We start from the raw sequence: 26,171 nt of genomic DNA, 5'->3' as shown, positions 1-26,171 counted from the left end.
TGTAAAGATGACCGAGACACCTCTCCGGTTAACAACCAATAGCCTAACCTCGATGCCCATATTGGCTCCTACACATTCTATGAAGAACTTTATCGGTCGAACCATTATGACAACTATGGGAGTCCTGGATTAGGGGGTCTCCGGACAGCCGGACTATCTCCATTGGCCGGACTGTTAGACTATGAAGATACAGGATTGAAGACTTCATCTCGTGTCTGGATGGGACTCTACTTGCCGTGGAAGGCAAGCTAGGCAATACGGATATGTATATCTGTTCCTTTTTAACCGACCTTGTGTAACCCTAACCTCTCCGGTGTCTATATAAACCGGAAGGTTTTAGTCCGTAGGACAACATACAATCATACCATAGGCTAGCTTCTAGGGTTTAGCCTCTCCGATCTCGTGGTAGATCTACTCTTGTACTACCCATATCATCAATATTAATCAAGCAGGACGTAGGGTTTTACCTCCATCAAGAGGGCCCGAACCTGGGTAAAACATTGTGTCCCCTGCCTCCTGTTACCATCCGCCTTAGACGCACAGTTCAGGACCCCCTACCTGAGATCTGCCAGTTTTGACACCGACATTGGTGCTTTCATTGAGAGTTCCTCTGTGTCGTCGCCGTCATGCTTGATGGCTCCTACTATCACCGATAGCGATCCAGTACAGGGTGAGACTTTTCTCCCCAGACAGATCTTCGTGTTCGGCGGCTTTGCACTGTGGGCAAATTCGCTTGGCCATCTGGAGCAGATCGAAAGTTATGCCCCTGGCCACCAGGTCAAGTTTGGAAGCTTAAACTACACGGCCGATATCCATGGAGACTTGATCTTCGACGGACTCGAGCCTCTGCCTTGTGCGTCACACAGTCACGATGAGTACGATTTAGCTCTACCATCGGACAGTGTTCAGGAGATCGCACAGGCAGCCGCTCCGACCCTCAATTCAGAGCCAGTTGCACCGTCCATGGACGGGTGGATGGACCCCGCCACGGAGGCCTTACCCTCAGCAGCGATCGAGCCAAACATCGACCATACCTTGCACGAGAGCCGTGTTGTTAGACTGCCGGATCCTTCTTCGGCCACGGACTCCGAGCCGCCTGCGCCCGTTCCTATCGAATCCGATTGGGAGCCGATCATGGAGTCTACCTCCGCGGATATTTTTCAGCACTCGCCCGTTGGCGACATAGTGAACTCATTAAGGTCTCTCTCCTTGTCAGGAGGATCCCTGTCGAACTATGTCCGGCAGGACTGGGATACGGACGACGAAGAAATTCGTGGCCCACCCACCACCCACTTAATAGCCACTGTCGATGACTTAACCGACATGCTCGACTCCGACTCCGAATACATCGACGGCATGGACGACGATGCAGGAGACGAACAGGAACCACTGCCCCCAGGGCACTGGATGCCCACTTCACCACATGACGTATACATGGTGGACACACCAAAGGAAAACGATGAGGAGGAACGGAAGGACGCAACTAAGGGTTGTACCCTCGAGAAGCAGTCAAAACGGCGGCGTAAGCGCCGCCCCAAATCCCGCCTCGGCAGAAACAACGATCATACGGACCCAGCGTTAGAGCAGGGGGGACCATTGTCGGACCACGGCAACACGGAGAATCAAGCCGAACAACCCGACTCTGTCAAAGATCATAGTCCAGATGACGTCACACCGGACGGACACCCGGAGCAACAGAATGCCCATCAAAGGCTCGTTGCCACCACGAGGAGTCTAAAAAAGCAGAAGCAAAGGCTCAAAGCTGCGCAAGACACACTCCAAATCAGATGGAAGAAAGTACTCAACACAGAAGCGAAGTACGGTGGTAAGCGCCCTACCAAGAGCTACCCGAAGCAGAAGTTTCTACCTGATTTCGATGAGGAGGCCTTAGATCCCCCACAACCAAAAATCAAAACAGCCATCTAGCCGGATAGGCGACCTCATGGCCAACATAGAGCGGCAAACAACACCGCACATAAGCCAACACGCGATCCACGCGAGGACTCGCATCAAAAGGACGGCACAACCAGATTCATCTATGGACCACGTAAGCATGCTCCAGCATACAACACAACACAACAAATATCCGAAGAACGCGGTACACCCGGACAGGGGTGCCGCACACCCCCTATGTTTCATCGATGAGGTGCTGGATCATGAATTTCTAGAGGGATTCAAACCCGTAAATATAGAGGCATACGACGGAACAACAGACCCTGGTGTCTGGATTGAGGATTATATCCTCCATATCCATATGGCTCGAGGAGATGACCTCCACGCCATTAAGTATTTACCCCTCAAACTCAAAGGGCCAGCTCGGCACTGGCTTAAGAGCCTCCCCGAAAGTTCCATTGTAAGCTGGGAAGAGCTCGAAGATGCTTTTCGGGCAAATTTTTAGGGGACTGATGTCCGACCTCCGGACGCGGACGATTTGAGTCATATAACTCAACAGCCCGGAGAGTCAGCCCGAAAGCTTTGGAACAGGTTTCTTACTAAAAATAACCAAATAGTCGACTGTCCGAACACCGAAGCCTTGGCAGCTTTTAAGCATAGCGTCCGTGACGAATGGCTTGCCGAACACCTCGGCCAAGAAAAGCCGAGAACAATGGCAACATTAACAAGCCTCATGACCCGCTTTTGTGCGGGCGAGGATAGCTGGCTAGCCAGATGCAGCATCAGCGATCCCAGTACATCCGAAGTTACAGATGGAAACGGGAAACCACGTCGCAACAACAATAACAAACGCCGGAATAAAGAAAACAGCATGAAGAGCACGACAGTAAACGCCGGATTCAAAAGCTCTCGGCCAAGTCAGCAAAAGCCGCCCTCTAAAGGCGCCAGAGATGAACTGTCCAGCCTAAACAAAATTCTGCACCAAGTATGTCAGATCCATAGCACCCCTGGTAAACCCGCTAATCATACCCACAGAGAATGTTGGGTCTTCAAGCAGTCCGGCAAGCTCAACGCCGTACACAAGGGGGAGGATACACCAAGCGAAGACGAGGATGAGCCTCCCAAGCAAGACATTGGGGAACAAAAGAAGTTTCCACCAGAAGTCAAAACAGTCAACGTGCTACACGTGATCAAGGGAAGAAACAAAGCGTCACTCCCAGAAAAATATGCCCAAGGGCCTATCACCAATAAATCCTACCACTGGTCGTCTCAACCGATCACTTTCGACCATCGTGATTACTCAGTAAGTATCCGGCGTGCAGGATGGCTCCCCTGGTATTAGACCCAATAATTGATGGATACCACTTTACATGAGTCCTGATGGACGGTGGCAACGGTTTAAACCTGATATACCAGGATACAATCCGCGAAATGATGATAGATCCAATGAAAATTTGCCATAGAAACACTACCTTTAAAGGAGTAACGCCAGGACCAGGGGCTCACTGCACGGGCTCCCTGCTACTAGAGGTTATATTCGGCTTCCCCGATAACTTCCGTAGCGAACATTAAACCTTCCACATTGCTCCGTTCCAAAGTGGCAATCAAGCACTACTTGGACGCGAAGCTTTCGCTCGCTTTAATGCAATACCGCATTACGCTTCCCTCACACTCAAGATGGCCGGTCACGTGGCATCATTATAGTGAATGGAAATATTGAGTGATATTTGCGCGCCGAAGAGAGTGCGATTGCCTTGGCATCCGCACACTAAAAACGGCCTCACCAACTAAAGCATTTGATAGGTCGTCAAGACCATGGACACGGTTAGACGAGTCCGGCGCAGCTATATGTAATTCATACCGGATTGATGGCCACACTATTGGAAATATGCCCTAGAGACAATAATAAAATGGTTATTATTGTATTTCCTTGTTCATGATAATTGTCTATTGTTCATGCTATAATTGTATTAACCGGAAACCGTAATACATGTGTGAATACATAGACCACAACATGTCCCTAGTAAGCCTCTAGTTGACTAGCTCGTTGATCAATAGATGGTCATGGTTTCCTGACCATGGACATTGGATGTCATTGATAACGGGATCACATCATTAGGAGAATGATGTGATGGACAAGATCCAATCCTAAGCCTAGCACAAGATCGTGTAGTTCGTATGCTAAAGCTTTTCTAATGTCAAAGTGTCATTTCATTAGACCATGAGATTGTGCAAATCCCGGATACCGTAGGAATGCTTTGGGTGTACCAAACGTCAAAACGTAACTAGGTGGCTATAAAGGTGCACTGCGGGTATCTCCGAAAGTGTCTGTTGGGTTGGCACGAATCGAGACTGGGATTTGTCACTCCGTGTAACGGAGAGGTATCTCTGGGCCCACTTGGTAGGACATCATCATAATGTGCACAATGTGACCAAGGAGTTTATCACGGGATGATGGGTTACGGAACGAGTAAAGAGACTTGCCGGTAACGAGATTGAACAAGGTATCGGGATACCAACGATCGAATCTCGGGCAAGTATCGTACAGATAGACAAAGGGAATTGTATACGGGATTGATTGAATCCTTGACATCGTGGTTCATCCGATGAGATCATTGTGGAGCATGTGGGAGCCAACATGGGTATCCAGATCCCGTTGTTGGTTATTGACCGGAGAGTTGTCTCGGCCATGTCTGCATGACTCCCGAGCCTGTAGGGTCTACACACTTAAGGTTTGATGATGCTAGGGTTATAGGGAAAGTATGTACGTGGTTACCGAATGTTGTTCGGAGTCCCGGATGAGATCCCGGACGTCACGAGGAGCTCCGGAATGGTCCGGAGGTAAATATTTATATATGGGAAGTCCCGTTTTGGTCACCGGAAAAGTTTCGGGTGGTATCGGTAACGTCCCGGGACCACCGGGAGGGTCCCGGGCGTCCACCAGGTGGGGCCACCAGCCCCAGAAGGCTGCGTGGGCCAAGTGTGGGAGGGGACCAGCCCCGGGTGGGTTGGTGCGCCCCCCCCCCCCCCACCAAGGCCCAAGGCACGTGGAGAGTGGGAAGGGGGCAAACCCTAGGTCCAGATGGGCCTTAAGGCCCACCCTAGGGCGCCCCCCTCTCTTCCCCCTTGGCCGCACCCTAGATGGCATCTAGGGCTACCGCCCCCCCCCCTAGGGAGGGAACCCTAGAAGGGGGCGCAGCCCCTCCCCTTCCCCTATATATACTTGAGGTATTGGGGGCTGCCCAACACATGATTTGATCTCCCTCTTGGCGCAGCCCTACCTCTCTCCCTCCTCGTCTCTCGTAGTGCTTGGCGAAGCCCTGCTGGAGTACCGTGCTCCTCCACCATCGCCACGCCATCGTGCTGCTGTTGGACGGAGTCTTCCCCAATATCTCCTTCTCTCCTTGCTGGATCAAGGCATGGGAGACGTCACCGGGCTGCACGCGTGTTGAACGCGGAGGCGCCGTTGCTCGATGCTTAGATCGGAATCGACCGCGATCTGAATCGCTACGAGCATGACTACCTCATTCGCGTTCTAGTAACGCTTCCGCTTAGCGATCTACAAGGGTATGTGGATGCACTCCCCTTCCCCTCGTTGCTAGATTACTCCATAGATTGATCTTGGTGATGCGTAGAAATTTTAAATTTGTGCTACAATCCCCAACAGTGGCATCATGAGCTAGGTCTATGCATAGATTCTATGCACGAGTAGAACACAAAGTAGTTGTGGGCGATGATTTGTTCAATTTGCTTGCCGTTACTAGTCTTATCTTGATTCGGCGGCATTGTGGGATGAAGCGGCCCGGACCGACCTTACACGTACACTTACGTGAGACAGGTTCCACCGACTGACATGCTCTTGATGCATAAGGTGGCTGGCGGGTGTCTGCCTCTCCCACTTAAGTCGGATCGGATTCGATGAAAAGGGTCCTTATGAAGGGTAAATAGCAATTGGCATATCACCGTTGTGGTTTTGCGTAGGTAAGAAACGTTCTTGCAAGAAACCCATAGCAGCCACGTAAAACATGCAACAACAATTAGAGGACGTCTAACTTGGTTTTGCAGGGTATGCTATGTGATGTGATATGGCCAAAAGGATGTGATGAATGATATATGTGATGTATGAGATTTATCATGTTCTTGTAACCGGAATCACGACTTGCATGTCGGTGAGTATGACAACCGGCGGGAGCCATAGGAGTTGTCTTAATTTATTTATGACCTGCGTGTCAACATAAACGTCATGTAATTACTTTACTTTATTGCTAACCGTTAGCCATAGTAGTAAAAGTAATAGTTGACGAGGCAACTTCATGAAGACACAGTGATGGAGATCATGATGATGGAGATCATGGTGTCATGCCGGTGACGAAGGTGATCATGCCGCGCCTCAAAGATGCAGATCAAAAGGCGCAAGATGATATTGGCCATATCATGTCACTTTATGATTTGCATGTGATGTTTGTCATGTTTACATCTTATTTTCTTAGAACAACGGTAGCATAAATAAGATGATCCCTCGCAATAATTTCAAGAAAGTGTCCCCCCTAACTGTGCACCGTTGCGAAGGTTCGTTGTTTCGAAGCACCACGTGATGATCGGGTGCGATAGATTCTAATGTTCGAATACAACACGTGTAAGCCAGATTTACACACGCAATACACTTAGGTTGACTTGACGAGCCAAGCATGTACAGACATGGCCTCGGAAAACGGAAGACCGAAAGGTCGAACATGAGTCGTATAGAAGATATGATCAACATTAAGATGTTCACCGATGATGACTAGTCCATCTCACGTGATGATCGGACACGGCCTAGTTGACTCGGATCATGTATCACTTAGATGACTAGAGGGATGTCTATCTAAGTGGGAGTTCATTGAATAATTTGATTAGATGAACTTAATTATCATGAACATAGTCAAAAGGTCTTGCAAATTATGTCGTAGCTCACGCTTTGGTTCTACTGTTTTAGATATGTTCCTAGAGAAAATTTAGTTGAGAGTTGACAGTAGCAATTATGCGGACTAGGTCCGTAAACTGAGGATTGTCCTCATTGCTGCACAGAAGGGCTATGTCCTTAATGCACCGCTCAGTGCGTTGAACCTCGAGCGTCGTCTGTAGATGTTGGGAAACATCTGACATACACGTTTTGATGACTACATGATAGTTCAGTGCGTAATGCTAACAGTTTAGAATTGTGGCACCAAAGACGTTTTTGAAACGTCGCGGAACATATGAAATGTTCCAAAGACTGAAATTGGAATTTCAGACTAGTGCCCACGTCAAGAGGTATGAGACCTCTGACAAGTTTCTTAAGCCTGCAAACTAAGGGAGAAAAACTCAATCGTTGAGCATGTGCTCAGATTGTCTGAGTACTGCAATCGCTTGAATCAAGTGGGAGTTAATCTTCCAGATGAGATAGGGATGGTTCTCCATAGTCACTGCCACCAAGCTATTGGAGCTTCATGATGAACTATAACATATCAGGGATAGACATGATGATCCTTGAGCAACTCGCATTGTTTGACACCTTGAAGGTAGAAATCAAGTAGGAGCATCAATTGTTGATGGTTAAACCACTAGTTTCAAGAAGGGCAAGGGAAGAAGGGATACTTCATGAGACGGCAAATCAGTTGCTGCTCTAGTGAAGAAACCCAAGGTTGAACCAAACCCGAGACTAAGGCTTCTATAATGAGGGGAACGGTCACTGAAGCAGAACTACCCTAGATACTTGGTAGATGAGAAGGCTGGCAAGGTCGACAGAAGTATTTTGAATATACATTATATTATTGTGTACTTTACTAGTACTCCTAGTAGCACTAGGGTAATAAATACCGGTTCGGTTGCTAAGCGTTAGTAACTCGAAATAAAAGGCTGCTGAGACTAGCTAAAGGTGAGATGACGATATGTGTTGGAAGTGTTTCCAAGGTTGATGTGATCAAACATCGCACGCTCCCTCTACCATCGGGATTGGTGTTAAACCAAAATAATTGTTATTTGGTGTTTGCATTTAGCATAGACATGATTGGATTATGTTTATCGCCACACGGTTATTCATTTAAGGAGAATAATGGTTACTCTGTTTATTTGAATAATACCTTCAATGGTCTTGCACCTAAAATGAATGGTTTATTGAATCTCGATCGTAGTGATACACATGTTCATGCCAAAAGATATAAGATAGTAATGATAGTACCACGTAATTGTGGCACTGCCATTTGAGTCATGTTGGTATAAAATGCATGTAGAAGCTCCATGTTGATGGATCTTTGGAATCACTCGTTTTGAAAAGATTGAGACATGTGAACCATGTCTATTGGTAGATATGCATGAAGAAACTCCATGCAGATGGATCGTTTGGACTCACTTGATTTTGAATCACTTGAGACATGCAAATCATACCACATGGGCAAGATGACTGAAAGGCCTCATTTTCAGTAAGATGGAACAAGAAAGCAACTTGTTGGAAGTAATACATTCTGATGTGTGCAGTCCAATGAGTGCTGAGGCACGCAGTGGATATCGTTATGTTCTTACTTCACAGATGATTTGAGTAGATGCTGAGTATATTTACTTGATGATACACAAGTCTGAATTATTGAAAGGTTTAAGTAATTTAAAAGTGAAGTTGAAGATCGTCGTGACAAGATGATAAAATGTCTATGATATGATCATAGAGATGAATATCTGAGTTACGAGTTTGGCACACAATTAAGACATTGTGGAAATTGTTTCACAACTAATACCGCCTGGACCACCATAGTGTGATGGTGTGTCCGAACATCACAACTGCACCATATTGGATATGGTGCATACCATGATGTCTCTTATCGAATTACCACTATCGTTTATGGGTTAGGCATTAGAGACAACCGCACTCACTTTAAATAGGGCACCACACAATTCCATTGAGACGACACCGTATGAACTATGGTTTAGAGAAACCTAAGCTGTCGTTTCTTAAAAGTTTGGGGTTGCGATGCTTACGTGAAAAAGTTTCAGGCTGATAAGCTTGAACCCAAAGCGGATAAATGCATCTTCATAGAATACCCAAAATAGTTGGGTATACCTCCTATTTCAGATCCAGAAGCAAAAGTGATTGTTTCTAGAAACGGGTCCTTTCTCGAGGAAAAGTTTCTCTCAAAAGAATTGAGTGGGAGGATGGTGGAGACTTGATGAGGTTATTGAACCGTCACTTCAACTAGTGTGTAGCAGGGCACAGGAAGTTGTTCCTGTGGCACCTACACCAATTGAAGTGGAAGCTTATGATAGTGATCATGAAACTTCGGATCAAGTCACTACCAAACCTCATAGGTCGACAAGGATGCATACTACTTCAGAGTGGTACGTAATCCTGTCTTGGAAGTCATGTTGCTAGACAACAATGAACCTACGAGCTATGGAGAAGTGATGGTGGGCCCAGATTCCGAAGAATGGCTCGAGGCCGTAAAATCCGAGAGAGGATCCATGTATAAAAGAAAGTATAGACTTTGAAAGAACCAATTGATGGTCGTAAGGCTGTTGGGTGCAGATGGGTTTTAAAAGGAAGACAGACAATGATGGTAAGTGTCACCATTAAGAAAGCTCGACTTGTCGTTAAGATGTTTCCCGACAAGTTCAAGGAGTTGACTACGATGAGACTTTCTCACTCGTAGCGATGCTAAGAGTCTATTGGAATTATGTTAGCAGTTACTGCATTATTTATGAAATCTTGCAGATAGGATGTAAAAAACATTGTTTCCTCGACATTTTTCTTGAGGAAAGGTTGTATGTGATACAACCAGAAGGTTTTGTCAATCCTGAAAGACGCTGACAAGTATGCAAAGCTCCAGCAATCCTTCTAAGGACTGGAGTAAGCATCTCGGAGTTGGAATGTACGCTTTGATGAGATGATCAAAGATTTTGGGTTTATACAAAGTTTATGAGAAACTTGTATTTCCAAAGAAGTGAGTGGGAGCACTATAGAATTTTTGATGCGTATATGTTGTTAACATATTGTTGATCAGAAATGATGTGGAATTTCTGGAAAGCATGCAGGGTTATTTGAAAAGTGTTTTTTAATGGAAAACCTGGATTAAGCTACTTGAACATTGAGCATCAAGATCTATAAGGATAGATCAAAAACACTTAATAGTACTTTTGAATGAATACATACCGTGACAAGTTTTTGAAGGAGTTCAAAATAGATCAGCAAAGAAGGAGTTCTTAGCTGTGTTACAAGGTGTGAATATTGAGTTAAGACTCAAGACCTGAACACGGCAGAAGAGAGAGAAAGGACGAAGGTCGTCCCCTATGCTTTAGACGTAGGCTCTACAGTATGCTATGCTGTGTACCGCACCTGAAGTGTGCCTTGCCATGAGTCAGTCAAGGGGTACAAGAGTGACCCAGGAATGGATCACACAACAGCGGTCGAACTTATCCTTAGTAACTAGTGGACTAAGGATTTTTCTCGATTATGGAGGTGGTAAAAGAGTTCGTCGTAAAGGGTTACGTCGATGCAAACTTTGACACTAATCCGGATGACTCTGAGTAGTAAACCGGATTCGTATAGTAGAACAGTTTTTTGGAATAGCTCCAAGTAGCGTGTGGTAGCTGCATCTACAAGATGACATAGAGATTTGTAAAGAACACATGGATTTGAAAGGTTCAGACTCATTGACTAATAAACCTCTATCACAAGCAAGATATGAACAAACCTCATGGGTGTTGGATTCATTTCAATCACATAGTGATGTGAACTAGATTATTGACTCTAGTGCAAGTGGGAGACTGTTGGAAATATGCCCTAGAGGAAATAATAAAATGGTTATTATTGTATTTCCTTGTTCATGATAATTGTCTATTGTTCATGCTATAATTGTATTAACCGGAAACCATAATACATGTGTGAATACATAGACCACAACATGTCCCTAGTAAGCCTCTTGTTGACTAGCTCGTTGATCAATAGATGGTCATGGTTTCCTGACCATGGACATTAGATGTCATTGATAACGGGATCACATCATTAGGAGAATGATGTGATGGACAAGACCCAATCCTAAGCCTAGCACAGGATCGTGTAGTTCGTATGCTAAAGCTTTTCTAATGTCAAGTATCATTTCTTGAATCCATGAGATTGTGCAACTCCCGGATACCGTAGGAATGCTTTGGGTGTACCAAACATCACAACGTAACTGGGCGGCTATAAAGGTGCACTGCGGGTATCTCCGAAAGTGTCTGTTGGGTTGGCACGAATCGAGACTAGGATTTGTCAGTCCGTGTAATGGAGAGGTATCTCTGGGCCCACTCGGTAGGACATCATCATAATGTGCACAATGTGACCAAGGAGTTGATCACGGGATTGCCGGTAACGAGATTGAACAAGGTATCGGGATACCGACGATCGAATCTCGGGCAAGTATCGTACCGATAGACAAAGGGAATTGTATACGGGATTGATTGAATCCTTGACATCGTGGTTCATCCGATGAGATCATCGTGGAGCATGTGGGAGCCAACATGGGTATCTAGATCCCGCTGTTGGTTATTGACCGGAGAGTTGTCTCGGCCATGTCTGCATGACCCGCGAGCCTGTAGGGTCTACACACTTAAGGTTCGATGATGCTAGGGTTATAGGGAAAGTATGTATGCGGTTACCGAATGTTGTTCGGAGTCCCGGATGAGATCCCGGACGTCACGAGGAGCTCCGGAATGGTCCGGAGGTAAAGGTTTATATATGGGAAGTCCCGTTTTGGTCACCGGAAAAGTTTCGGGTGCTATCGGTAACGTACCGGGACCACCGGGAGGGTCCCGGGGGTCCACCAGGTGGGGTCGCCAGCCCCAGAAGGCTGCGTGGGCCAAGTGTGGGAGGGGACCAGCCCCAAATGGGTTGGTGCGCCCCCCCACCAAGGCCCAAGGAGCGTGGAAAGTGGGAAGGCGCAAACCCTAGGTCCAGATGGGCCTTAAGGCCCACCCTAGGGCGCCCCCCTCTCTCCCCCCCTTGGTCGCACCCTAGATGGCATCTAGGGCTGCCCCCCCCCTAGGGAGGGAACCCTAGAAGGGGGCGCAGCCCCTCCCCTTCCCCTATATATACTTGAGGTATTGGGGGCTGCCCAACACATGATTTGATCTCCCTCTTGGCGCAGCCCTACCTCTCTCCCTCCTCGTCTCTCGTAGTGCTTGGCAAAGCCCTGCTGGAGTACCGCGCTCCTCCACCATCACCACGCCATCGTGCTGCTGCTGGACAGAGTCTTCCCCAACCTCTCCCTCTCTCCTTGCTGGATCAAGGCATGGGAGACGTCGTCGGGCTGCACGTGTGTTGAACGCGGAGGCGCTGTTGTTCGGCGCTTAGATCGGAATCGACCGCGATCTAAATCTCTACGAGTACGACTACCTCATCCGCGTTCTAGTAACGCTTCCGCTTAGAGATCTACAAGGGTATGTAGATGCACTCCCCTTCCCCTCGTTGCTAGATTACTCCATAGATTGATCTTGGTGATGCGTAGAAAATTTTAAATTTCTGCTATGATCCCCAACACACACCCCTATTACAAATACAAGTGGCTCAACGCACGCAGACAAGTGGCAATTTTTACTCATCTTTAATTATACATGGTTTCTTTAAAAACTACCTTTCTGCATGACAAATTTTCACCTAAGATCCTCTCTTTTACAGATGACCATCGTGCAACACCCGTTCAGGATACGGCACAACAGAGACACAGGCACAAACGTGCAGCAGGGACCCGCTCCAAGGATTCTTTTTAGATTAAGACCCTGTGTAAACCTTTTTTACTGTCTCTTGTTGATACACATCCCTCGAATTCTCAACACAATTGAGAAGGATGCTGACGTCTTGGCATGTGGCCACGCCAGAATAAACGCCCGTACCTGGACACAAGGGGCTTTTACAAAGGGCACTATTTAGGCCCGGTTTATACCATAAAGACCGAATACCTTAGGGAGTGTTCGGCGTCGCGAGTTTGGCCTTATATGCATCAGCTCCGAATCATGTCTTTGGTAAAATGTTTGGTTTGCCCGGCTCCTGTGTTTTGGTGCCTTACATTCCGTTCTATCGGCTAAGGCAGCACCAGGGGAACTACTGCGATTGTGCCCTGGTTCGTCCGGACGAGCACCTCGGTAGAGAAAGCCGAAAACTGACTGTCATGATATAGCCCGAGACTGGTCAACCACTCGATGACCTATCGGAATGTTAGAATTCCTTTGCTTTAACGAAGGGCCGTTTCCCGGCCGGGCATATACGCACCCCGAGTTTGGGAGAGTGCGGAGCCACCAGGGGCTATATAGTAGCCCCACCGTCAAACTCCTATGGCTAAATGGAAGTGTTAAAGCATCATAGTCCGGTTGCCTCGTTCGCTGCGCTATCACCTCCTTAATAGGACCAAGACGTTGGGTTAAGTGTGAACACGTGTTTTCTACGAACACCTCCGCATTATATGCGTGGTGGTTGAAGCCGACAACTGCAATCTTTCAGGTTATATACATATATACATAAACGGCCGCACAGGAAGCATCATATTACTTTCCGGCAAAAGTATAAATACGGCCTTACTACATTTCATAAAAACATTGTGCTTACAATGGGAGTACACGTCACTCAAACATAATATTCTTCGAGCACTGGGACTCTATCAAACGAGCACCCTCAAGAACCTCTTCAAAATAGTGCTCGGCAGCTACTCGGCCTATGGCCGAACCTTGCGCCGCAATAGTGGTAGCATCCATCTCCGCCCAGTATGCCTTGACATGGGTAAAGGCCATCCGCGAGCCTTCTATGCACGCCGACCTCTTCATCGCATCGATGCGCGGCACCGCACCAAGGAACTGCTGCACTAAGCTGAAATAGTTGTTCGGCTTCGGCTTCTCCGGCCACAAATGATCTACGACGGACCTCATGGCAAGTCCGGACAACCTATTAAGTTCGGCCCATTTAGCTAGCTGATCAGTCAAGGGAAGCGGACACTCTGGAACGTTAAATTGCAACCAGAACAGCTTGGCCACTTCACGATCTGTCTGATCTCGGAAGTATTCGACCGCATCGACAGCGCTTGCCGCCAAGTCCATATATGCGTCTGCCGAACTCCACAGCCGATCCAGAGGGGCATACCGCGGATCTCCGAACTTCCTCTACAGCAGAAATGGCTTCCCAGCTGCAATATCCCCGGCTTCGCGCAGCTCCTCCTTCTTCGCCCTCATAGCAGAGCGAGTGTCTTTGGTCACCATCGTGGCCTTTTCAAGGTCTGCTGCCTTCACTCGGTTCTCCTTTTCAAGGAACTGGCAACGGACGGCAGTGTCTTTTAATTCTGCAGCCATCTTGGCCATCTTCTCCTTGCTTTCGAGATGCGCGGCCTTCTCGGCTCTTAACTCTTCGGCCGCCTTAAAGCAGCCGCATTACCAACTCTTGCTTGTTCCTTGGCTCGGGCAAGTTTCGCCCGAAGGGTCTCCACGGTGGCAGCTCCGTCTGCAGTCACAACATATTAAAGATACTGGCATCATGCTGCTCTTACTATGTGATGTTGACCGGAAAAACATTACTTACCCTGTGCCTCGTCAAGCCGCTTGTTAACAAGCTCGATGTCGGCATCTGCCGCATCCAGTTGCCGCTTTAGTTCGGCAAACTCATTAGTCCGGCCAACCACCGAAGCTCCCATCACCTGCACAAAAAGCGGTATGATTATTACCTGGGACTATGATCCTCTGTTCACCGCCGTTCTCGACGAAGACCACAGTCTCAGGGGCTACTATCTACACAGGGCACACCTAAAATGTGCGGTACTATCAAAAAGTATATCGCTTCACGTACCTCAAAGCCCATCAGTAGACTCATAAAGGCTTCATGCAATCCGCTTTCGGCGGACGAAATTCTTTCCATCACTATACCCATCAATGTACAGTGTTCTTCTGAGATGGCCGCTCTCTCCAACAGCTCCCTCAGTACGTCCGACCGCATACCAGATGGTGTCAGACTCTTTTGTTTGCTCTCTTCAAGAGCCGAACGCTGGGGACTTCGGGAGACTATAGGATTATCTTATGGCCTCACCGGATCCGGAGAGGCCCTCCACGACGACACTTCAAGGTCGCCTGCTTCTTGAGTGGGGATTCCAGGGGAGGCGTTTCGCTCTCCATCATCTCCGGAAGAAGATCCCCTGAAGACGAGCTCTGCTGAGAAGGGCTAAGATCCGAACTGCAAGATAAACGCTTTGGTTATTTTCCTCAGAGGTAAGGTAGTATATCTCCACTATTAAAGTACTTTCTGATTACTTACAGCTCATTGGAGGGCTGATCCTCGCGCGGACTTTGTGCGGCAAAAGCACCCTCCAAGGCAGGACCCTCTAGTGGAGATTTCTTCTCTCGTTTGGAAGCCTCGGTTTCCGGATCTTCAGAGGCAGTCCTCTTCCTTCCCCGAAGCGAGAGAAGGTCAGATTCTTCTCCATGGTTATCCTCCTTCGCGGAGATGCTCATTCCCTCGGTTGGAATTGGTAGCGATGGGGGCCCTCTTTCGACCTCATTATTCCCCCCTTTATCTTCCTTTGAGGGCTCCGGGCAAGGTGCTAGCTCGAGCATCTTTTCCAGTACCGGATTCTCCAAACCCTCAGGAAGGGGGGCCGAACACCGAATCATCTTTTCCTTTGTTAGCCAGTCCTGGTCAAAGAGCGATTTCTCAGAATGACGTCATGGTAAATAAAATACGGTGTGTTCGGCTAAAGGATTACTTACTTGGTCGGTGGTACGGTTGCTGCTCAGGCCCACGTCCTCGGTAGTATCCTGACACTCTATTTGGGGTCCGAAGAATGATTTGTACATCTCCTCGTGTGTCAGGCCGAGGAAATTCTGAATAGTACGCGGCCCATCTGGCTTGAACTCCCACATGCAGAGGGGCCGGCGTTTGCAAGGCTGGACTCGACGAACCAGCATGACTTGCGCCACCGTAACCAGACTGAAATCTCCTTCGAAGAGATCGCGAATGCGGCTCTGCAATATAGGCACGTCCTTGGCTGGACCTCAGCTCAGTCCTCTGCTAATCCATGACATCAGTTGTGGTGGAGGGCGCGAGCGGAAAGTAGGGGCAGCCACCCACTAGGCGCATCTAGGAGCTGTGATGTAAAACCACTCCTGTTGCCATAATCCGGACACCTCTGGAAAGGAACCTTTGGGCCACGGAACTCCTGCTATCTTGCTTATTAATGAGCCTCCGCACACTGCATACTGCCCCTCGACCATATTCGGCTTCACGTCAAAGGTCTTGAGCCACAGGTCGAAGTGAGGCGTAATGCGGAGGAAGGCCTCACACACGACAATGAATGTCGAGATGTGGAGAAAGGAGTTCGGGGCTAGATCGTGGAAATCTAGCCCGTAATAGAACATCAAACCCCTAACAAAGGGATCCAGGGTGAGGCCTAGACCTCGGAGGAAGTGGGAGATGAACACAACATTCTCGCTGGGTTCAGGAGTAGGGACGACCTGCCCTCGGGCAGGCAGCCGATGTGAAACCTCGGCGGTCAGGTATCTGGCCTCCCTCAACTTCTTGATATCCTCTTCCGTAACGGAGGAGGGCATCCACCAGCCTTGAAGGCTAGATCCGGACATGATTGAAGGTCCGAAGCACCTGACCTGGGCTTTGGGTGTTAGAACTTGAGGCGGGGGAAGGATTCGATTGAGCACGGGAGGGAAAAAAGTAAAAGCCTCGTCCCTTTATAAAGAGGGTGGATATCAAGCGTCCTCTCCGTAGCCATTTGGGACTTGCCTATAATCTAGGAGTCTTAGACACGGTTGGGTTACCCACGACCGTATTGATGAGAATCCCGTAATTAGGGGGACACGATCCCTGCTTTCACAAGACGTGTCAAAAACTGCCTCGCGTTATGTGCGTGGCTAGTTAAAGGAAACGGTTCGAATAATCACCGGGCCGTGACGTAATGTTGTGTTGCCATAACAAGTCAGCAAATTGGATTTGTGGAAATATTATTCTCTCTATAGTGGTATGTGGAACTTATTTTGCAGGGTCGGACACTATCCTTATATTCAAATTCTTCCGTGGTATATTCGGAGGAGGAACCCGCCTTGCAATGCCGAAGACAATACTGCGCGCCGGACTCATCGTCATTGAAAGCCTGGTTCAGGGGCTACTGTCGGAGTCCTGGATTAGGGGTCTCCGGACAGCCGTACTATCTCCATTGGCCAGACTGTTAGACTATGAAGATACAGGATTGAAGACTTCGTCTTGTGTCTGGATGGGACTCTACTTGGCGTGGAAGGAAATCTAGGCAATACGGATATGTATATCTCTTCCTTTGTAACCGACCTTGTGTAACCCTAACCTTTCCGGTGTCTATATAAACCGGAAGGTATTAGTCCGTAGGACAACATACAATCATACCATAGGCTAGCTTCTAGGGTTTAGCCTCTCCGATCTCGTGGTAGATCTACTCTTGCACTACCCATATCATCAATATTAATCAAGCAGGACGTGGGGTTTTACCTCCATCAAGAGGGCCCGAACCTGGGTAAAACATTGTGTCCCCTGCTTCCTGTTACCATCCGCCTTAGACGCACAGTTCGGAACCCCCTACCCGAGATCCGCCGGTTTTGACACCGACAACAACATACGTGATTCCCTTTGTCCATCGGTATGTTACTTGCCCGAGATTCGATCATCGGTATCTTGATACCTAGTTGAATCTCATTACCGGCAAGTCTATTTACTCATTCGGTAATACGTCACCCCGTGACTAACTCCTTAGTCATTTGCTTGCAAGCTTATGATGTGTATTACAGAGAGGGCCCAGAGATACCTCTCCGATACTCTGAGTGATAAATCCTAATCTAGATCTATTCCATCTGACACCTTCGGAGATACTTGTAGAGCATCTTTATAATCACCCAGTCATATTGTGATGTTTGATAGAACACAAGGCATTCCTCCGGTATCCGGGAGTTGCATAATCCCATAGTCGAAGGAATATGTATTTGACATGAAGAAAGCAATAGCAATAAAACTGAACGATCATAATGTTAAGCTAACGGATGGGTCTTGTCCATCACAACATTCTACTAATGATGCGATCCCATTATCAAATGACAACTCGTGTCCATGGTTAGGAAACCTTAACCATCTTTGATCAACGAGTTAGTCAAGTAGAGGCTCACTAGGGACATGGTGTTTGTTTATGTATTCACACATGTATTTAGGTTTCCAATCAATACAATTCTAGCATGAATAATAAACCTCTATCATGAATAAGGAAATATAAAATAACAACTTTAGTATTGCCTCTAGGGAATATTTCCTTCAATTCCCACTCGATGTAACCGTCAAGGTGGCCTTGGAAGAATCACCCTCGAAGGTTTCACACATGAGGTGTTGCACGGCAGAGTCGTTACCGGGAGTGCTGAAGGAGGGATCACCCTCCGTAATCCAGGACCTCTTAGCTACAGTACAGAGATATCTTCGGTTGTGTCATACGAGGTATCACCCTCGGCACTCGATAGTATCTCTGCAGAGTCATACAACTAAGGAGGGTGTGCAGTGATGTGTCTGTCTCTGCACATCGATCACGTTGATCGAGTCATCAGTGACGAAGCGGGGGCAACAGGGACAAGGTGAGGGGTCACTGATGGGTCACTACTCAACCTATACTAAGCATATACTCCCTCCTTTCTAGTTTATTAGGCTCATCTCATTTTCTTGGTTTTTCCATATTATAAGTCTCATTTTCACTTCTTTCCACCAGATGTTCACATTCCTACTCATTTTCCCTTTATTGATGCATGCAAGGATTAAAAGAAACCAACCAATGCGTGTAACCATTCCTACTCATTTAGTGGTCATCCATGCATACACTATAATTAATGCCGATTATAGTTTGACTAATTTTGTAAACTACAAGATACATTCCTCCACTCATCATCTACCTTGATTGATGAGATTTCAGATTTAAGCCCTATAAACCGGAAAGAAGGGAGTAAGATAACGGGTAAGGTAATACTACCCACAGTGGGAGTAACATAGGTGGTAACATCACACTTATCTAGGAAAAATAGATGATGTGGCATGTAATTAATGAAGAAAGAGAGGCATGTGGTAACATAGTTAGTTATTGTAACATCACACATATCAAGAAAAAATGAGTCTACAACCTAATAAATAAAGTGATGCATGGCACAACACATATCACTATAAAAAAAGACACATCCGTGACATTTTGGGCCGAACGAAATTTTTTTCTGTCATAATATGACACTTCTATGACGATAATTGTGACATAACCCGGTATCATCATAGATGTGGTGGGCTCCTACTTCTATGACAAAAAATCATGACAGAAAATGGGCTTTTAGTCCTGGGCGGGCCGGAGACGCAGCTGCATGACATTCTTTGGGCCGTCCATGACGGAAAAAACCATGGTAGAAGCGAGGGGGAGGAAAATTTCGGGGAGTTCCCGGTTACGGTGGGAGGTATAGGGCTGAGTGATGCGTGTTTCTCTTGTACACGTATGCACGTGTGTGCGAGGCGTTGGCTCTAACTGAACCCGGGCGAGGCGTTGGGCTCTAACTGAACTCGAGCGATTGCACTGCAGGCTACGCGTTACTGAACCCGAGCGATCGATCGATGGCTGTTAACTGAACCCGATTGAGTGATTTCTTTGCTAGTGCTGCTAACTGAAGCCGGTCGATGGGATGAACAGTGAGCGTTGCGGGGGGGTTTGGATGAACAGTGAGCGGTGGCGTTGCCTCTGGATGAACAGGACCCCGTGGTGTGGTGGAGGGCTGGATGAACAGTAGACGGGGGAGGGGTGCCCGTGGAGGGGTGGATGAACAGGACCCCGTGGTGTGGAGGGCTGGATGAACAGTAGACGGTGGAGGGGTGGTTGAACAGTAGCCGGTGGAGTAGCGCGCGGTGGAGGCTGGATGAACAGGAGTCCGTGGAGGCTGGAGGAGGTCGACGGTGGAGATGAACAGTATCCCGTGGAGTCCCATTTTGCGGTACGCCACACCCCTCACGATGAACAGGACCACCGTTTCGACCGTAGCGCTCCAACACAAGTCCGTTTCCTCCGTTTTGCGGTACGCCACACCCCTCCCGATCAATAGGACCCACGTTTCGACGGTAGGAGGTCCATTTCCTCCGTTTTGCGCTACGCCAGACCCCTCCCGATGAATAGGATCCCGTTTCGAACATGGCTGGTCGAACACAAGGCCGTTTCATCCGTTCTGCGGTACGCCAGGCCTCGTTTCCATCGCTTGTTCCGTCCAAGCCCTCCCGAAGAACACGACGCATTCCGTTGCCTCCCCATGAACATGACGCATTCTGTTGCCTCCCCATGAACACGACGCATTCCGTTGCCTCCCCATGAACACGACGACGACGTTGTTTCTCCATTCTGACCCAGCCATGTACACGAGCCCTTGTCATACGTATGCGCGAGTAGGCGTTCGATACCCCGCCCGTATGTACACATACGTGGCCGTATTTTCTTTCTTGCACCCTGGCCGCTATACGTACATGTACATGCTACGTGTGCGCCTCTACTATGACACGTGCGCGCCTCTACATCGACCAGTATGTACGTACACGTTCGCGACCAGAATGACAACGCTACGTACGCTTCGACCAGGTGGGTCCCGACTGTCAAGCACTTCCTTGCCTACGAAGATGTAGCTGGTCAGTCCCAACAGTCAGGGGGCGAATCGTTTTGTTTTTTTGCCCGGATGCACTTCCTTGCATGCAAATATGTAGCTGGTGGGTCCCAGCAGTCAGGGGGAAACGTTTTTTTCACGAAATACGGTGGCCCGTCCGGTGGGTCCCGCTGTCAGGTGGAGGAATAATTATTTTGCACGTAATAAGGAGGCACTTCCTTGTTGCGGCCATGGACCCAGCTGTCAGCCTCTCCACGTACAGTCCACGTCCGATGGAAGCGGTTCCTTGACCACGTTGACCACGCCGCGCAGAGAGCACCAGAGCGGTGGATGACGGCGAGGCCTAGGAAGGGGACGATGCGGAGCCGGGGAAGACGCGGCAGTGGATGCCCACGCGTAGAGGAGTACGAGAGTTCATTGGTTCGCTGCGGTGTGAGGCTGCCGTCGCCGCAGAATAATAGGGGGTGTGGGTGAGTAGAGGGATGGCCTGGCCAGCGGTGGGAGTAGTAGGGGGCGGTGAGGCCTCCGCCGCATCGCAGTCGGCCATGGGAGGCAGGAGCACGAGGCACGACCAGCGCTGGTTTGGGCGGCTGGAGCAAGAAGACCAGAGGTTGAAGAAGCACTACGACCGTTGGATGGACATCGTACAGTCGCTAGAGCTAGAATCGTGCATATTGACTAAGTTGACAAAGCCCTCCATCCCCGTCAACTTAGTAGGCCCACAAGTCAGCCTCCCACTAAGGTGGGTCCCAGCTAGCAGGGGGTATTCATTTTTAGAGTGTAATAAGGAGGCACTTCCTTGCGTGCGAAGATATAGCTGGTGGGTCCGAGCTGTCAGCGGCGGTAACGTTTTTTCGCGAAATACAGAGGCCCTTTCGGTGGGTCCCTGATGTCAGGTGGAGGAATCATTATTTTGCGTGTAATAAGGAGGCATTTCCTTGTGTGCGGCCGTGGACCCAGCTGTCGGCCTCTCCATGTAAAGTCCACTTCATATGCATGTCGGTCGTTGACCACGTTGACTAGGCCGCGCCGAGAGCACCAGGACGGTGGACGACGGCGAGGCCTAGGAAGGGAACGACACGGAGGCAGGGAAGACGCAGCAGATGTTTCCCACGCGGAGGGGAGTACGACTGTACGAGGGTTTACTAGTTCGTCTGCCGTCGCCGGATAATAACAGCAGGTGTGGGTGAGTAGAGGGATGGCTAGGCCAGCGATGGGAGTATGGTGGGGCGGTGAGGCCTGCGCGGTAGCAGAGCCGGCCACGGGGAGGAGGGAGCAGGCAGTCCCGCCGGCGCCTGTTTGAGCGGTTGGAGCAAGAAGAGCAGAGATTGAAGAAGCACGACGGCCGTTGGATGGCCATCCAATAGTCACTTCTTGTGCGTCAACCTTTTTTAGGAAAGCCTCAAATCTGTGGAAAACAGCATACAGCCCATCTGCCATTATTTCTAATAATTTACAGCCCATTTGCTAATTATTAAGGTTTTTTTTGGAGCCCATATTCTTTTTGTTAGCATTACAGTCCATATTGTGGCCACGGTTAAAAAATTATACGAATTTTTGCATATTTTGGTGCTGTCCGAACTGTTTTTAATCCTGAAATTTCGACTCACATTCAAACTGATTTTAAAAATAAATGTATATCAATATAAAATCCAACAAATTCTCCACGCATAAAAATTAATGTAATTTCAAATCTCGAAATGAAGAAAAGATATTTGAAACTAATTGCCGGTTTGATGTGTTTTAAAAATGTACATCCCATTTCTCATTACTGATGGGCCATTTTCTCGGCCAGCCGAATGAAAGCTCTCCTCGTCTTGAAAGATTTGCAGCCCAACAGACCTGACAAAGCGACTTACTTGGCAAATCACAAAAAAAAAACTGGGCTGTGGCCGTGGACCTAGCTGTCAGCCTCTCCATGTATAGTACTCTTTCGATGGAATGTCGTTGACCACGTTGACCACGCCGCGCTGAGAGCACCAAGGCGGTGGACGACGGCGAGGCCTAGAAAGGGGACGACGCGGAGCCGGGGAAGACGCGGCAGTGGATGCCCACGCGGAGAGGAGTACGAGGGTTCACTGGTTCGGCTGCGGTGTGAGGCTGCCATCGCCGCAGGGCCTGGCTAGCGGTGGGAGTAGTAGGGGGCGATGAGGCCTCATTGGCAGCATAGCCGGCCACTGGAGGCAGGAGCAGGCGGTCTCCCCGGCGCTGGTTTGGGCGGCTGGTGCAAGAAGAGCAGCGATTGAAGAAGCAGCAGGCCCGTTCGATTCAAATCCAACGGTTACTGCTGCTAGAATCGTTTGTTGACTAAGTTGACAAGCCCTACGTACGCTTCAACTTAGTAGGTCCACGGGTCAGCCTCCCAACCGGTGCACCCCAGATGTCAGTGGGAGGAATCATTTTTTTCGCGTAATAACGAGGCAGTTGATTGCGTGGGCCAGGCCAGCGGAGGGAGTAGGGTGGGCCAGGGAAGCCTGCGCGGCATCACAGCGGGCCACAAGAGGAGGGAGCAGGCAGTCCCGCCAGCGCTAGTTTAGGTGGCTGGAGAAGGAAGATCAGAGATTGAAGAAGCACGTCGACCATTGGATGGACATCCAACACTAACTGTTGTTAGAATCGTGTGTTCACTGACAAAGCCTTGCGTAAACAAGTCAGCCTCGAAATCTGTGGCGTGTACAGCCCACTTGCTATTATTTTTATAATTTTTACTCATTTTCTAATTCATATGGAATTTATTGCAGCCCATTTTCCATTTTTAGAATTGCTGGCCATTTTCTGGTCAATACTAGGGTCAAAAAATTAACTAAATATGTGGGAAATTTTGAAAATTCGCAAATTTTTGCTGGGGAACGAAATATTCTTAATCCAAAAATTAATAGCCATACTAAAACAAATTTAAAAATAAATTAGTACTATGTCATGTTAAATCCAATGAAATACATATAAGATATCGGTGAAGAACAAAAACAAAAAAAAGAAACTTATATCCCATTTGCTATAAATTTTTTGCAATTTTCAACCCCTTTTGATATTACTTTTAACAGACATTGACCATACTCTTAAGCCAGGCCGGAATGCATCCCTCCTCGTCTTGAAAGATTTGCAGCCCAGTAATTCGGAGAAAACAAATAGGCCTAGCTTGGGTATTCTTCAAAAATAAATACTGGGCTACCTATTTTCCCAAAGATCTGGTGCATGAGCATTTAGCTTTATTTATTTATTTATTTACTTATTTATGTTTAGGGGACCATGAGCATGTACCTGGGCCGGATTCATGTGAGAGCCTCCCTTCCAGTTAATTATGGGCTTCTCTATGGGCCTTCATCAGTGGGCTGCATGTTATCAACAAGTGGAAAATGTGTTCCGAGTTTCAAAAAACTGTGTTCCGTACGATAAATTGTATGCGCTACGTACGGTACGGGGCACTAAAGGATCGAACCGTGCAACGACTTCCAAAACATTGTGTTTGTCGTTCTAACAACACATTTATTCAACCAACAAATGTAATATACTACTGATTGTACATTGAAAACAGCAGCAGCGGCAACCAGGGCTAGGGGTGCAACAGAAGCAGTAAGCAGCCAGAAGAGTGAAGACGCAGCTCTCTCTTCCAAACCAAACATCAGCCATCATTACAAAAGGGCTACCAAAAAATAACAAGTGTATGCATCAAACTAAATAAAGATCCTACTACACCAAGTGTACGCATCTAACTAACTGGCTCAGTTAGACGTTACTAAATTTTTTTTAGAAACAAAGGTAAAAGAATTGCCTCGTCGATTAATTAAGAAGAAGAGAATTCCCTGGTAAATCTACGGAAAACCGGGCTAAAACCGAAGACGTTACTATTTATTAAGCTGTAGTGGAGTCGCAGATGGAGAGGAGTGGGAAACTTCACTGGTTCGGGTGCGCGACAGCACAGCCGCGGTGGTTAGAAGGGAAAACATAAATTGGACATGGCATTACTTTTATAAGAGACCTGTGTTTTATACCCCACAGTAGGCATACTAACAAGTTCACACACAAATACAACAGAAAAGGTAAACATTCATATCAAACTCAGGTTCACAGGACAAGTTCATATCCATAGCCAACATTCACAATCAACAACTCAAAAGATCCATATATACACAAGCTCAGCATATCTATGCATCCAAATGATTGATAGATCACATGACAATATTCATACATAATTTACAAAAAGATTCAAATATACGCATGTTCAGTATGTTTATGCATCCAAATGATTGAGATCACAACCAATATGATCCATGGACGAACTTTAATTACCTAGGGTACAGACTGGTAAATGGTGTTCAATCGGAGGTACTTCTTACTAAAATTAGTTCTTGTATGAGTAAACTTTCGAGTACATAAGAGGCAGCACGGACAATCTGAACTTTGCTTGTAGGTTTATCCTCAAATAGTGGCCTCGTGCCCAGGGAGGTTTGAGCAACTTGGCCACTACTTTCATCCAACCAGTTTACTGGGTCATCTTGGTCCTGTATCTCGCCAAAATTCTACATTGAAGACGAGAAAGGAGGCGGTTGAGAAAATGAACCACCCAAATTTTTTGTGCAGTTCAACTGAAATGGAGCATTCTTGGCGTGCAGACTGATTAAGTGCCAGATGAATATACGCGTCAACCAACTTGTCTGGAATCTTTAGACTCCATGCCATATAGTTCGCTACCATATGTGTCGATAACCAAAAGGCACAAGTTGGGACCAAAGACTAGAATGCGTTTTTCTGGGCTATGCACCAAGCAATATTTTTGGCGTTCACTCTCCTAACACTTGGAGTTTGACAATTGGTTGATGCCGGTTGATACTCGAATGAATATAGGCACTTCTTGTCAACATCGATGCTTGTCTGAGTGAACTTTGGAGTACATAGCAGCAGCATAAGTACCAGTCCATCTGATCATTTTGTGCAGTTCTACTGAAATCACCCGATGTAATGATTTGCCTGCGAGTTCAGGCTCCAAATTACTCCTTTATGAAATAGGCAAACAGTCGCACAATACCAAATTACCAATACATATGACAGGCACAATAATCAGGATAAAGACCAGTACCAACCTGTGTGAGTTAACATATCAATTACTATTTCCTTTGACTGGAAGCCGAGATAAGACAAGCGACTGACAGCAAAGGAAGAAAGCATGCGGAGTTTAGCAACTGACAGGAAAGGACGGAAGCTGTCGAGGCAATGAAGCACCCAAAGTTTTTGTGCAGTTCCACCAAAATCATGCATCCCTGTTGGCACATATATTGAGAGAGTGAGATTACCATAATAGTGGGACTAGTTTATGAAAAATACACTAATAAATAGAAGCACCCTCATTATCTTAATGGGTAAAGTTAGCAACATAGTAGTCTTGCTTAGAGAGAGGTATTAGTTTATTTAATCAGTGCCAATTAGCTCAACTCAACACTAAAAGCATTGCCATTTATCATAGGTTGCAAAACTATAACGTGCAAAGATAAAGGAGTTTCTCATGACAGTAGCACGATACAAATAGAGATGACAGCAAACTAATATGGATGAAGGCCTTAGGCCCGTACCAACCTGAGAAAAAAAGCTTATTCATGTAGTCCCATAAGAGATGATAAAGCACTCACTGGAATCACACA

The sequence above is a fragment of the Triticum urartu genome, chromosome 5A, assembly GCF_056163025.1.
Source record: "Triticum urartu cultivar PI428250 chromosome 5A, HENAU_Tu73, whole genome shotgun sequence".
NCBI classification, from domain to species: domain Eukaryota; kingdom Viridiplantae; phylum Streptophyta; class Magnoliopsida; order Poales; family Poaceae; genus Triticum; species Triticum urartu.
The sequence above is the reverse complement of the archived record's forward strand: the minus strand, read 5'-3'. Positions refer to the sequence as shown.